General features: G+C 41.3%; 1 long non-coding RNA gene across 5 annotated transcripts in view; it reads left to right on the top strand.

Annotated features, from left to right (window-relative positions):
* The window catches only part of LOC147349349 (uncharacterized), a 368,020-nt gene that overhangs the window by 329,726 nt on the left and 24,404 nt on the right, over positions 1-13,890 (top strand). For 2 of the 5 annotated variants that reach the window (XR_015150419.1, XR_015150420.1), the window contains one exon: positions 11,509-11,683. The exons of 2 other annotated variants lie outside the window; for them this stretch is intronic. This is a non-coding gene — a long non-coding RNA (uncharacterized LOC147349349). Of the gene's footprint in view, positions 1-5,563; positions 5,621-11,508; positions 11,684-13,890 lie in introns of those variants that run through there. One more of the 5 variants, XR_015150423.1, reaches the window with a different exon arrangement.

The following is a 13,890-nucleotide window of genomic DNA, read 5'->3' as shown; positions in this document are numbered from 1 at the left end:
CAATCTTTGTCACACAAGTGGAGCCTCAGAATGTTAATGCCTCATATCTTCTGTGAAGGATAGTAGAATTCTCCATTGCTTTGACCTTTCCAATGTTCTGTATTTCGATTGGGTCTGGAAGTTGATGATTAATGATAATTACAATAATTACACCAAGGGACTCGAAATATAAATTACCAAATGTTCAAAGGAAGCCACTTGAAACCTTTAATAGAATCTTGAACAATCTCTGTCCAAATGTTCCCACTTCCTCTGTCAGACATCCCTCGGTGAGTAGGTTGGGAGAGATTCAGGCTAGGTTGCAGCCAGAAGAATAAAAGAGCTGTGATTTGTGAGCCATGTTTTAGTTATATGAAGGGGGGAAAAAGAAATCAATTTTTAAATCAATAGAATGGTCCTTCGCCCAAACAGCTTTGCTTAACAAAGAGTGAGCATTCCATAAAACAAGACTTCGCTTTTGATTCAGATCATTAACTACGATTCCCATTAGGCGGGAGGTGCCATGTGGAAAGGGGATATTTACTTGTCTCCTCTGCTCTGGTTTCCGGGCTTTAATTTTAGGGAGGTGTAGCTTTCCAGTATGGAGGGGTCAGGACTCCATGCAGCCTTTGCACGTTTGTGCACAGATGACACCCAAACTTAGCACCAGGGTTAGCACAATCGTATTCTATGTGAGCCTTTGCAATGGGCAAGATGCAGATTTCCTGAGGCTTTCAGTTTTTAAAACAAGTAGTAAGAACACTGGGATGAGGGTTTCATTCTGAGACCTCTGGCTATTTTCTTCCCGCTGCAGTAAATTCTACCTTATTTTGTGGTACCAGTGTGACCTATAGAGTATCTCAATCTTTATCCAGAGGGTTAGAGGGGTTGCCATCATGCTAGGCTTCCAAAGGGAAGAATTTATTGTGACAAGACATCTGTGGGTAGGTTGCTATGGAGTGTATTCTTATATGATGATGGGATGGGAAGAACTGTCTCTTCCTGCAGCTTTGACACACTTACCTGAATACAGGTATTGTGACTGCTTTTGACTGTGTCAGTATTTGTGGTATAGCGTGTGTGTGCTCAGTCATGTCTGACTCCTTGTGACCCCATGAATTGGGACCCACCAGGCTCCTCCATCCATTGGATTTCCCAGGCAAGAATAGTGGAGTGGGTTGCCGTTCCCTTCTCCAGGGTGTCTTCCTGACCCAGGGACTGAACTCAACATCTCTTGCATCTCCTGCATTGGCAGAAGGATTCTTTACCACTTGCGCCACCTGGGAAATCCAAAGTGTTAGGTTATACACTAAGTCTAATTAGCCTTAGCCAGATTCTTAGCATTTAGAAGTCTGTGTATTGAGAAGAATATAGGGGAGTAGAGGGATATCTTGGGAAGAGTGATGGGCAGTCCTTACAGTGTTGTTCTCCAGACATATATCGGACACTGAAAGTTTTCATGGAGGTCAGAATGACTGAAACTGAGTGCTAATGTGAGAGCATTTGCAACAGGCAAGGTGCAGATATCCTGAGTTCTGCTGAGTTTTTGAATAAGAATAGTCAAAGTTATGTAGCTCCAGATGGACCTTCTGGCCAGTAGACAGCAGCCCTCCTTCTTCTTTTTGCTCTGGGATCTCTGGGGTCCTGAGAACACCATGGGATTTTCCAGAAGCACACCATGATGGTCACTTGGAAGAGTCTCGGGTCCAGATAAGCAGACCCCTATTCAACTAACAGCTATGGTACCTTGGGGTGTTTCCTTTTTCCAGAAGATCCTATCAGGTCCCCAAGGTTTTTAATGAATCAGCCTGGCGCACAGGTAATACCTAACCTATAAGAGGTAGTCATAAAAATCATGGTGCTGTACTTGTATGTGCATGTGGTTGCATTGTATGCATATTTCTGCTTATCTTAAAATTTCCCCTTTGGGAGGTGCCATGTAGGAAACAGGAGTTTTAATCCAGGATGTGAACTGGACTGTGTTATCTTTGTTACCACTTCTGTTCTGAGCTTGGCTTTAATTGCGGAAACAGAGTCTTAGAAGAATAACACGAACTCCATCTTGATGCCCATCAGTTAATAAATCAGTCCAGAAGCATTTGGTATGTTCCTCTCTTCAAGTGAGGTACGCTTTCTTGAGCTTTTTGTGCTGCAGAGATACTCAGAGCTTGTAAACATGAACTCCAGAAAATTCAAACTGTGACAAGTTGATCTTGTAACCTGGGCAGTTGCTACTATATTAAACTGCATCCTGATTGTTTGGAAAGCACAATGCTTTTGATCAGCGATTGAGGCCATGTTTGTGGGGTCAAGTATCTCATTACACTTGTATTTTCTTCCAAATGAATTTGTACCTTTATTTTAGTCTGCTGGTTGTTTTTTCTGGCTTGTTATTACAGCCTATTATTGCAGCCTTAAAAATAACTCCTATTTCCACTCCCAGAAGTTAAAAGAAACATTCCTAAAAAAAAAAAAAAAAAGTCTAATGAAAAAGTTAATATACTAGTTTCCCAATTTGTGTGAATGTGGAGTGTGTATGTGTGAGTGTGTGTGTGTGTGTGTGTCGAGAGAGTTAGTTAATATATATTTGTACCTGAATGTAAGAGTGACTGAAGACATATTATCTTGGCTTAGCAAAGTGGAGACAGAGGATTCAGATGCACAAGGTAAAAAGGATCAGTACCAGAAGGACTAGATGGCAATACTGAGCAGTGTGCAAGAATGAACCAGTGCAAGTGCTACAAGCCAATTATTGTTTGCAGGCTGCCTAATGAGTTTGGAAAACTACCCAACTTCCAAGGTTCTATAACTGACTCACTTAGCTTTGATTTTTATAAACAGTCACATTCGTTCCAACCTCTGTCTCCGCTCCTGTTAGTAATATCAGTTAATTTATATATGTGTAGTGGGAAGTACATTAATTTAGATTCCCTGAACATCTGCTGGTCTCTAGATGGACTTGAACTGAAATTAAAATCATTGAGTCATTCACCCCACAAATATTTACTGAGCATACTGGGGCCAATGCAGGCTGTCAGAGGCTCCCTCATCAACCAGAGGCTCTCTGTGAGACGAAACACTCAAGAGAATTGGGAAAAGGAACAAAAAGCCATTTGAAGCAGGCCCCGGAGAATTCAGTCATCTCTTCCTTTGTGACTATTACCCTTCCTAAGACTCTGATCCACTAGGGCATCTACATTCCTAGCTTGAATTTGAGACTGGCTTTTCTAGGTTTGTCTTTCCTTTGCTTGTCTGCCTCTTGTTTCTGGATTCATTCCTCCTCCAGCTACTGTATGTTTCTGTTTACACCCATTTGATTTCCTGACTCCCTACTCTAGGCAGGCTAGCTTCAAGCCCTACCTTCCATGTCTTCATCTTAATATGTGGACACTGACCCGGAATTGGAAGGAAATAAGACAAAGTCCCCCATTATCAAGTAGCTCTAGACCAGGAACTTTTAATCATACAACAGAACGGACTCACGTTCTAAGTGAGAGAGAAACAGCCTGGCCTGTATGTCCTTGGCTTTTTCCGAGGTCATGTCAATTTCAGTGTTCCTGAAAGATTCCGTGGCTTCTCCCACTGTGCCCTGTGACAATCCGTGCTGATGGTGTTTGGGCGTGACCGCGGTCCCTTGCTGGGCATAGACTAAGCTAAATGGGGCAAGAGGATGAACTAGTTTCCAATTCTGGCTCTCTGCAACTCTGCTTTCACTCTTTCCTGTCCATATCCTGCAGGGTGTGATAATCACTTGCTGATCGATTTCAACATCTTTTGGTGCTGAGTGAAAGCGCTTGTAATCCATTAAAGTCACGAGGATTCTATTGGTGTTCCATTGCAGCAGACTCTGAATGATACCCTACCATGAAATAGTTAATTCAGCTGTCAAAATAGCCCCTCTTAGACTGAGATGAACTGACTCATTGTGTTTCCTGGTTTTTTCTTTCACATGCGCTGTTACATCAATCACGCTGAAGTCCCTCTTTTAAATGATTACCACATGTCAGTGCCAGTGTCATACTCATATATATGATATCCACATTTACCTGTATTGTAATGTTTCAAATTTACAGAAGTTATGCCATGTGTGCATTTTGTGCGACAGTTGTGGTTTGTGGACCCATAACAAATATGAAATAATCAGCATCACCAGTGAATCCTCCAGACCTAAGTTTGTAAATGAAACATTGACCTTCCAGATTCATATATTTTATTCATTTCTAGAGCTCCTGATAACTTACTTCTTCCGTGGCATTCTTAGTAAGTGCATTCACTTTGTGATTCCTCTGAAGGCTGAAAACTCAAAATATTGAGCAAACTGAGAAGTTAGAGCCCCTCGTTCTCTCAATCATTAATCACTGGCTGGCTGTGTGTGTCAGAACTCTGTGCTGCTCTGATTTCGCTCTTCTGCCCTTTGGGCAGAAACCTCGTCTTATTTGTGTCTCCTGGAGCACCCAGTACACTGCCGGAGCTCCATAAATAATTAATCTCGCCAATAATAATGGGAAGCAGAGGCTTCCAAGAGCCTTCCTCTTCCCTGTTCTGTGAAACTGGTGTTATGGTATTTTGACTATCAAAACAATGATTAAGCAGCTTTGGCACATTTTATGTTTGGGCTAAATGCGATTTTGCTAATGCACCATCTCATTGCTCCCTCCCCCAACACTCGTATTTTAATGATTTCTAATTAATATTGTAATATTTCTTGAATAATTCATGTTTTTAAACAAGAAAGGCTGGCATAAATTTATGTCAATCTGTTTGTGTATTGCAGTGCTGTGCATAACAAACAAACACAGTCTGCTTCCCTCGGAGACTGGCGGGGAGAGGCAAGGGAAGAGCAGCATCTGAATAGGGGGCTGGAATTCAAGTTCATCCCCAGAAGGGAGAGGTGCCCCCAGGTGCCTTCTGAAGTTCCCAGACAGACTCTGTAGTCTTTCTATCACCCCCTTATCAGGTCATCTTTTCTCCTGGCAGGTGCCCGAGGCCCATCACCCAGAATCCTCCTCTCCTCCCTCCCCAGCTGTTCCCTGATCCCATGTCCCCTCTGCTCTAGCCCCACCTCAAATGTGTCTTCTCACTGCCTCTCTGGACACTGCTCAGGGTAGGCACAGACGGTAATCTGATAGGCTAGTCAGGGCTAAGTGGCTAACAGTTGGGAGTCGGCTTATTCATTTAGCTGACAAGTATTTAATGGGCACCTGCTGCCTGCTTGGAACTGTACAAAGCCTGAGGGCACCATACACATTAGTTATTGGGTCATGTTGGCCAAGTAACCCCATGGCTCCTTTACTGGGGCTCCTGAAGAATACACTTGGGATGCTCTGGAAGGCTAAGGGGGATTTTTTTTTTTTTAAGGCTTTAAAACCCACTTCTGTACAGCTGCTGAAAGGAAGGGTTTTAGCAGAAAAGATGGGTGCCATACTGCCCCTGCCAACCTGCCTCTGAACTTCACGGCGTGGTGATTTCTTTTCCTCAGTCCTTGTTCAGGACTAAGTTTCACATTCTATTAAATTTCAGCATAAAATTGCTCAGAGATCTGGAAGCAGGAAGTCACTTTCATACAGTACTTTCTCTTTCTCTTAGGTTTGGGGAAGCCTGCTGCTTTAGAGAGTTGTTTCCATTGGATATCAGCTGTCAGGTGATGTTTATTTCCCCCCTTCTTCCTTGGGGCTGGAGAAAAGTGTTTAATATCTATCATTTCTGCCTGCAGTATAGCACTACGATTGCTGTGTTGACCCTGTGGCTGGGGCCATTAATGCGTGTCATTGTTAATTAGCAGCCAGTGGAATACCCAAGCCCGTGACATGGTTCACTGAGATGGATGCAGTTGTTTTGATTGCATTGCTATTGTTAGGCAAACCATCATTTGTACTAATAATTTCCAAGTTGATAGCAAAAAGGTAGGTGGGAAGTGACTTAATTTGATCCCCCCCACCCCTACACACACACCACACATCACACACTACACACCCACACCGATTCTAGTGGTGAGAACACTCTGGGAGGCAATAGCGCCTGAATTCAGTGAGGCTTTTATAAAGACAGATTGCCATTAACTGATCATATCAAGGTAGGGAGTGTTGGTGCTGGTGTATCCATATCATCCTCCACCAATGGAGAGAATGTTATCTGCCCTCCGATGGCCTGCAGGTGGCGTCTGTGGACACAGCCAGCCTGCAGACAGAGGAGGTGCCCCGTGTTGTTCTCCTAATGACACTGGAAAGGGGAGTTGAAAGGAAATGCAAAGTAGGAAGAATATGCTGCTGGCAGGAAGAGAAGAAAGTTAGTTTGTCTCTGACATCCTCAGGAAGTCAGGATGGAACTGAGAAGATGGTTATATCTTCTGGAGGGAAGTTGAGTGTCTTAACAACTTTGAAAATTTTCAGAATGCACACTGTCCTTCTTGTCTGCTCCATGTCCCCTTGACATTTGGATAGAATGTTGCTGCATCCAACCCATAAGGCTAGGATTAAGAATGGGCATCTGCCTAAAACTAGACTGGAACCAGAAACTTGGGTCTCTAAACTCAGTTATCCATCAACATGAATGGACAGGTTTTATATGTGTCTTTCTCCATGTACTTCCTGTCCTCAGCCTTTACATTCAGGGATTCTTCCAAACTTGTGTCTTCAAACTCTGTTCCCCTTCTCTCTCACTTCTGGCATTTAGCAGTCAGGGAAGAACATGCTCAGATCAACTTCACTGTTAGGAAACATCTAAATTTGCACCCATTTTCCTCCTGTTCAAGACCATTACTACCTCCAGCGTTTAGGAATCTTTGGGGCTATGCTCCTTTTGCCATTTTCCTCTGTCCTGGATCTTCAGCCTTCCAGTTTCATTGGTCTCTTTCAAGTTTCTCTTATTGCAAAAGAAAAACCTTCATTTTACCTTCCATGTTCTTTGAGCTAGAAGCCTGTATTTCCCCTTCCCTTCATAGGCAAGTTCTTTGAAATACCAATCAAGAATGAATACCTCCACTTCTTACTTTACACCCTTTCCTCAGTTAGCAATAGGCTCAGCCTCTGTTCCCTTCACTCCACTAACCTGCCAGCAAAGACCACAAACAGCCTTCTTGTAGCCATAGTAGGTGATGGATGTTCAGTTCTCATCTGAACTGGCTTCTCAGTGGAATGTAACAGAGATCAGGTTCTTTCTTTATTGGGGTTGGTTTCCATGGCAGTTCTGTCTCTTATCTTATGCCTCTGGTGATACCTTGATTGTGAGATGTTCATTCTATACCCATCACTTAGACTTTGGAGTCCTCAGGGGCTCCTTCTGTTGTTCTCTCGTATTTTTCATCCTTGTGGTCTTTCAAAGAAATCTTATCCAAAGTTTTCGTTACCACATAAAAAGCTGGCATTGCATCCTCTGGCCTCCTCCCAACCCTCTTTTAAAATCTCTGATTCTCTTCTTAAGCACAAGACTTTTTCATCAAGACTCCACATATTCTCCTCTGACTCAGTATACTCAAAACCAATCATTCTTTTCTCAGAGCCTAAAATCTGATCTCCCTTCTATATTTCCTGTCCAAGGACAGACAACCGTCTGCCCAACTGTTCCAAGTAGAAACCTGGCCCTATCTTCTCTTACCCTCCCCCATCATCCCAAGATATATTAATAGCTAAGTCCTTGGACTCTCTAGTTCATCATCGCCTCCACTGTTACTGCTCTAATTTGCATCCTCCTCGTTGTAAAATGATTTTTCTAACTTGTATGTCATTTTCCTTCTCAGAATTCTTGAATTCTTTCCGGTTTTTCCCAAGTTAATAGATGTTGGGTCCTTTTGACCTCTCCAACCCCACTGCCCCACCATTCTGCCTCCCATATGGCACGCCGCACCAAGCTACTGGCTAAAATTCTGGGTGATGCCAGAGTTTCATTTCTCCACACATCTGGGCCATGCTGGATCTACTGTCTGAATGTCCCTTTCCTGGTCAGCTCCTATCTTTCCATATTCCAGCTAAAATGCTACCTCCTCTATCAAGCTTTCCATGACCCCACAAGGAAGATGGAAGGTTCTTTCTGTGTTTTATTCTCCTCAAACTCCAGGGTATGGTTTTCTTTTGTTTTATGCATCTTTCTACCTACTGGACTTAAAGCATCTTGAAGGAATGAATCTTTCTTTTTATATTTGTAACACCTGCTCACTGCCTAGCACAGTATAAATCCTAAGTAAATGTTTGTTGGAGTTATGTAACGATTCCACCCCTCCCTCAAAGTCACGCTGTGTTTTCTTCAGACCTGAATTCACATTTTATTAAGATAAGAACAAAATCACCTACGATTCCCAGATATAGAATGCTGGGTTGTGGTTCTGTCCTTGTAACTTAAAAGGTATGTTACCTGGGAGAAAACATTTGATCTTTCTGGTCCTCAGATAGGGGAGAGAGAGCATAAGATCAAGGTTTTCCTCCCAAGGAGACCAGGGTTTCTTGAAGGGAAGGAGGAGGTTGAGGATGAGGGACTCTGGGCCCTTCTTCCTTCTTTGTTTCAAAGAGCAGCTTCACTTTCATCAATTTTATATATTATGATCCCATGTAGAATTTTCTTTAAACCAAAGATTCCACTGCTAAAATATAATTTGGAAACCACTTCACAGGGTTATCTCTAATTCTCCTCTAGCTGAAAAAAGTATATATCTGTGGTTCTGTGAACTGCATAGTAATATTGGCCTGACAAAGCACATCACCCAGCAGCACAATGGAAATGCATTACCTAATCTTTGTACAAACATTCTATTTTATAGGTTTCTACATAAAAGAGGGGGGAAAGAGGGGTAAGGGTATAAAGACAGAGAGGGGAGCAAAGAGGAGGGAAGGGGGACTTGGGAGGAGGTCAGTGGAAGGAAGGGCAAAGAGAAAAGGTGAATTAAGTGCAGGCAGAGGAGTCCATCGCTCTTGCACTCCATGAGCATCTGCTGTGGAGACAGCATGCATCTCAGATCGCAGATGAGCCACGAGAAGCGTGCCGGCTCCTCCCGGAAGCCTTCCAGAGCCTGAGCATCTCACAGTGCTGAGTGGCAGTCTCAGATTCAAAGGTGCACATTCTTGATGCTGCACAGACCCCAACCAAAGCCAACAACTTCCTTCAGTGTTCAAAGAAAAGGTTCTCTTCCAGAGTTGGAGGACAGACTCTGTTGGACTTCGAAAGACTGCTGGTCTCTAAAATGATGCTGTGTGAACTGTGTTCTACATGCAGTTGAAGGGGTATTCAATTTCCTGCATAGAACTGAACAAAATACAACTCCACGGTATGACAGGTCTGATGGGAGTTGTATGGTTTTCTGTGTTATCATGAATCGCCATGAATCTTTTCTATTCGGAAGCTGCTTTACATGTAAACTAGAACAATGTTTATTCACTTAGTGTAATAGTGATTGGGATAAACAATGCAGAATGTGGAAGAGGTGCATAATATGGGACCAAAGCAGAAGCTGCAGACAGCTCTGAGTGTCTGCACTGATTTACATCATCACATTGAAATGCAAGAAGGAATGTTGACTCTAAAGAAAATCAAGTATATTAAAACGAAGCTCTTTGCATTTTTAGAGTCATAGACAAAATAAGCCTGAAATCTACATTCTGTTTAAATGTCCTTGATAGAAAAGATAGAAATTCTGCCTAATAATGGATTTGAGGGGAAAAGAAATACATCTAGATACTGAAGGACTGAAAAGGAAGCACTAAAGAATTTTATAATACAGAAATATTTGTACTCAAGAAGTACATCTCATTGAAAATGTCATATTAAGTTGAATTGCCCTTAGACTTTTAAAAATAATATGAAGCTTGGCTGTAATTTCAGTATGGGAAATACCCTCTTTTTAGCAAACTTATTTTAAAGCCAAACTCTATTGCACACCTTTCTGAGGTTTCTATCAGTCTTTAAAAGACTTACGTGCTGTCAGTTCCAGTCAAGGTGTGGACTTATTAACACTGACCTTGGAAAGAGCCAGAAGAGTTAAACAAGAGCAGATTTGAAATTTACTATTTTGCTCTGTAAAAGCTGTCAACTAAGCAAGTGACTGGGTATCAAGTTCCATTAATGCAGTTAATCACCTAAAGTCTTCAGAATGTTAACATACCCCAAGCCATAAGCTCAATCAAGGGAAGACTTTCCAGAAGCAGAAAACCAATGTACTTTTTGCGGTACATAAATCCAGCTTCTCTTGCAAACAGTACAGTACACCAGATAATCATTTCTCTTATTTTTTTTTTAATTGGCAAAAGCCATATTTCAGAACTTTGATTTGCACAAAGCTATTGTGACCCACATTGGAGAAGGAAATGGCAACCCACTCCAGTGTTCTTGCCTGGAGAATCCCAGGGGCGGGAGAGCCTGGTGGGCTGCCGTCTATGGGGTCGCACAGAATCGGACACGACTGAAGCGACTTAGCAGCAGCAGCATTGTGACCCAAAAGGTCTAAGCTAGGCAGCATAGGAGGACGCATGTAAGTGGAGGGGTGGGGGGTCCACATTGTACTTAACCCTCAGCAAGTCCATCACACTTGGGTTCTTGTGATGAAGAAGGCACGTCGGTTTCTCATGAGTACACAGACCCTGCTCTAAGTATTGTATGTGTGATTGCTCCTGGGAACTGAGGTCAGGACATGTCATCCTTCCTGTTTCCTGCCTTCAAGGCATTGTGTGCGCCATCATTCAGTCCATTTCAAATATCATCTCTCTCTGTTTGCTCAAACCTTGCCTTTGCTTCCTTCAGTATCCTAATAATGACCCAGGTTTCTGGAATATTTTCCAAATTATGCTTTAGATGATGTTACTTCTCCTTTCTAGTCCACTGTACACTTCCCTGCTTTCTCAGCACATGAGTTTCTTTTTAAAATAATCACTATCAGATTGTCTGTCTCTGAAGGGTAAACATGGGTTGTTTTACTCATTTTATATATATATATGTTTGCTATTATGTTTGTGCTGCAAATTCCATTGTGTGAGAAACTTTTCTAGGACAGGCATCTTTTGTTTCCTTTAGCTAGGCTGACTGTATAATGGATAGAGCATGACATGGGGGTTCTAGCCACCCTAGATAACTCAGATCACAAATCTCTATGTCCTCAAATTAGTTCCAGTCTAGAAGAGGTCTCTTTGCCTTCTCAAAGTACTTGGTATTTTCTTTCAAAGCATTTATCACTGGTGTGATAATACCAGTGATATATAAGTATATTCTTATATTTACTTGCATATTATTGAGCAATGTCTGTCTTTCTTATTATACTCATAGTACCATGAAAGCAAAGACCACAATTGTTTTGTTTATCATTTTAATCCATTCTGTATTAGAGACCCTAGCACATAGTAAGTGTAAAATAAAATTAAAATTGAAAATGTAAAATAAAGATTTCCTTTACCATTTCATACTTTTCTATGAACTCATGGGGCAGTATGCAGTCAAAACTATTTGGTAAAATATTTCTGAACAAACATCAGTGCCTACTGAGTTATTCAGAAGTTTCGAGTTTGAAGATTAGCACAGAGAAACAAATTTACAGAGTTTATTTTAAATTTTCAGATGGTTCCCAATATATGAAGCCCTCAGGGAAGTGGGACAGGTCCAAGGAGTGAGGTGCAGCAGGAAGAGAAAGTCATCAGGCATAGGAGGGATGAAGAACGGGATGTGACATGCGGTGCATCACTCTTGCTTGAGGGAGCCATCTCAGATCACATGTGCAACACTGTTTTAAATTGTGAGTCTTACGTTTTAAAAGGGATGTTAAACTAGAATATGATATGGAGACAGTAAAATCTGCAAACGGCATTGAGGAATGTTTGGAAAAAAATATTTTTAAACAATTAGGGTTGATGAACAGGTCTAATTGTCTCCAACTATTAAAAGAGTTAATACAAAAGAAGGATTAGTCTTTTCTGTGGTCCCTAGAGCAGAATAAGAAACAATCCATGATAGTTAAACTGAGCAGCTAGAACTGTCTGAGGATTGAAGTGAAGCCTTATAACACAATGAACTTGTTTGGTTGGTGTTTACCCAGGGTCTGGGGTAACATCTACCATTGTACTGGCAACAGTGCCAGCCTAGATGGGAGACTGGGTTCTGGAGCCCTGTGGCACCTGGGTAGAGTCCTGCTTTTGGCACTTGACACCTTGGATGGCGGTCACTGAAGCTGCCAATACTTAATTCATACTCATCTGTAAAATGGGGATAAAAGTACCACCTCTGTCACAAGGTGCTGTGAAGATGCAGTATGATAATTCACAGAAATTGGAAAAGCACTTGATGAATTTGAAAACTATCCTAGACTAAATGAGCATGAGACATTATTAAATGAAGATAAATCAGTATTTTCCCCTAGATTTCAAATTTTAATTGTTATATACATTAAAGCCAGGTATTTCATTTTTTCCTTCTATAAGCCTTTGATTCAGTCCATTCCATCCACAACCTAAGCCACCATACACACCCAGACACTTGGGGGAAATGTTTCTTTAATATTGCATTCTGTACTCCAAATGCACAAAATATCAACCTGTGCTAGAAACAGTGTTATGTGTATTCCAAATTATTTCCTAGTGCCCACTCTGGGCATCGAGGTAGACTTGGGACTATGTGGTTGTTTTCTGATTATATTTTGGTCAATGGAATATCAACAGTAATAATGTGTGCCATTTCCAGACTTGTTTATACACTTGGCTCATTACCCGTGCCTTGTATCACTCTGTTTTGGAAATCTTGGAGGCTGGGTGTTAAGATGACAGTACAGCAGCAACCTGGAAAGGGACTAGATCCCTGAGCCTCTATTTGGAGGGCCGTCCCCACAGAGGGCCACCTGAGACACATCAGACTATGACTTGAATAAGAATTAAAACTTTGTATTACACCTCTGAGATTTCAATTTTGTTTATTCATTTATTTGCCACAGAATAACCTACTTTATCTTGACTAATACAGAACTTAGTACCAAAAAAAAAAAAAAAAAAAAAAGAGAACCCAAAGTGGCTAAAACAAAAATCTAAAACATAAGATACTGGTGTTAGAGTTCAAAGGGCTTGATATGAGTGTTCATCATTCTTATAATCTACTCCATGCCTAGCCCCCATCCTGGGTCACATAATCATTTTTAGCCCCTCAGTTATTGAGGTTAAAGGGAGACTACAATTAATGATGAATAGCATTTACTGAACCCATAGTTCAGGTTATGGACTGTATAGTACATGCATGACCTTAATTAATCCTCACAACTTGCAATGGAGACACTGTTATTTTCCCTTGTTACAGATAAAGAAATTGAAAACTAGAGGAAGTACAGCCTCCATGTTATTCAGTCCACAATGGGGTACCTGGAAAGTTGAGTTTTCTTCATTCTAAATTGTCTAGGAATAGGCAAGAAGAATATGTTAAGAGGAAGCATCTATTAACCCAGGCTACAACTTAATCTAGTAAATTGGAAAGGGGCAGAACTCACCAGAAAGTTATTATTTCAGTTAAGTCATAGGTACAGTACTTGGATATGCTTCAAATTGGAGAAGAAAAAAATCACAAACACACACACACACATACAATTAAAACGTAATAGAAGCCTCTAAATGATACATCAGAACACAAGTAGTTAAAAGTATGGGCCCCAAAGTGGAACACACAGGATTTAGGGAGAATGGGCTTAGCTACAATTCTGGTCTTTGGGCTAGAACTGTGCTGTCCAATATAGTAACCATGGCTACATGTATATCCAGAGAACTTGAAATGTGTCCAGTTCTAGTTGTGAGGTGCTGTAAGGGTAAAATACACACCAGATGTTGAAGACTTAGTATAAAAACATAAACTATATCATTAATATTTTGATTAAATATTAATATTTTGGTTGGTAGCCCCAATAATTTTGGACATATTGGGTTAAATTATAAGTATTATTAATTTTACCTGTTTATTTTTATCTGCTTA

The sequence above is a fragment of the Bos grunniens genome, chromosome 21 (genome assembly GCF_055505025.1).
Source record: "Bos grunniens cultivar Pamir isolate PY7600 chromosome 21, Bosgru_T2T1.0, whole genome shotgun sequence".
NCBI lineage: Eukaryota > Metazoa > Chordata > Mammalia > Artiodactyla > Bovidae > Bos > Bos grunniens.
The sequence above is the reverse complement of the archived record's forward strand: the minus strand, read 5'-3'. Positions and strand labels throughout refer to the sequence as shown.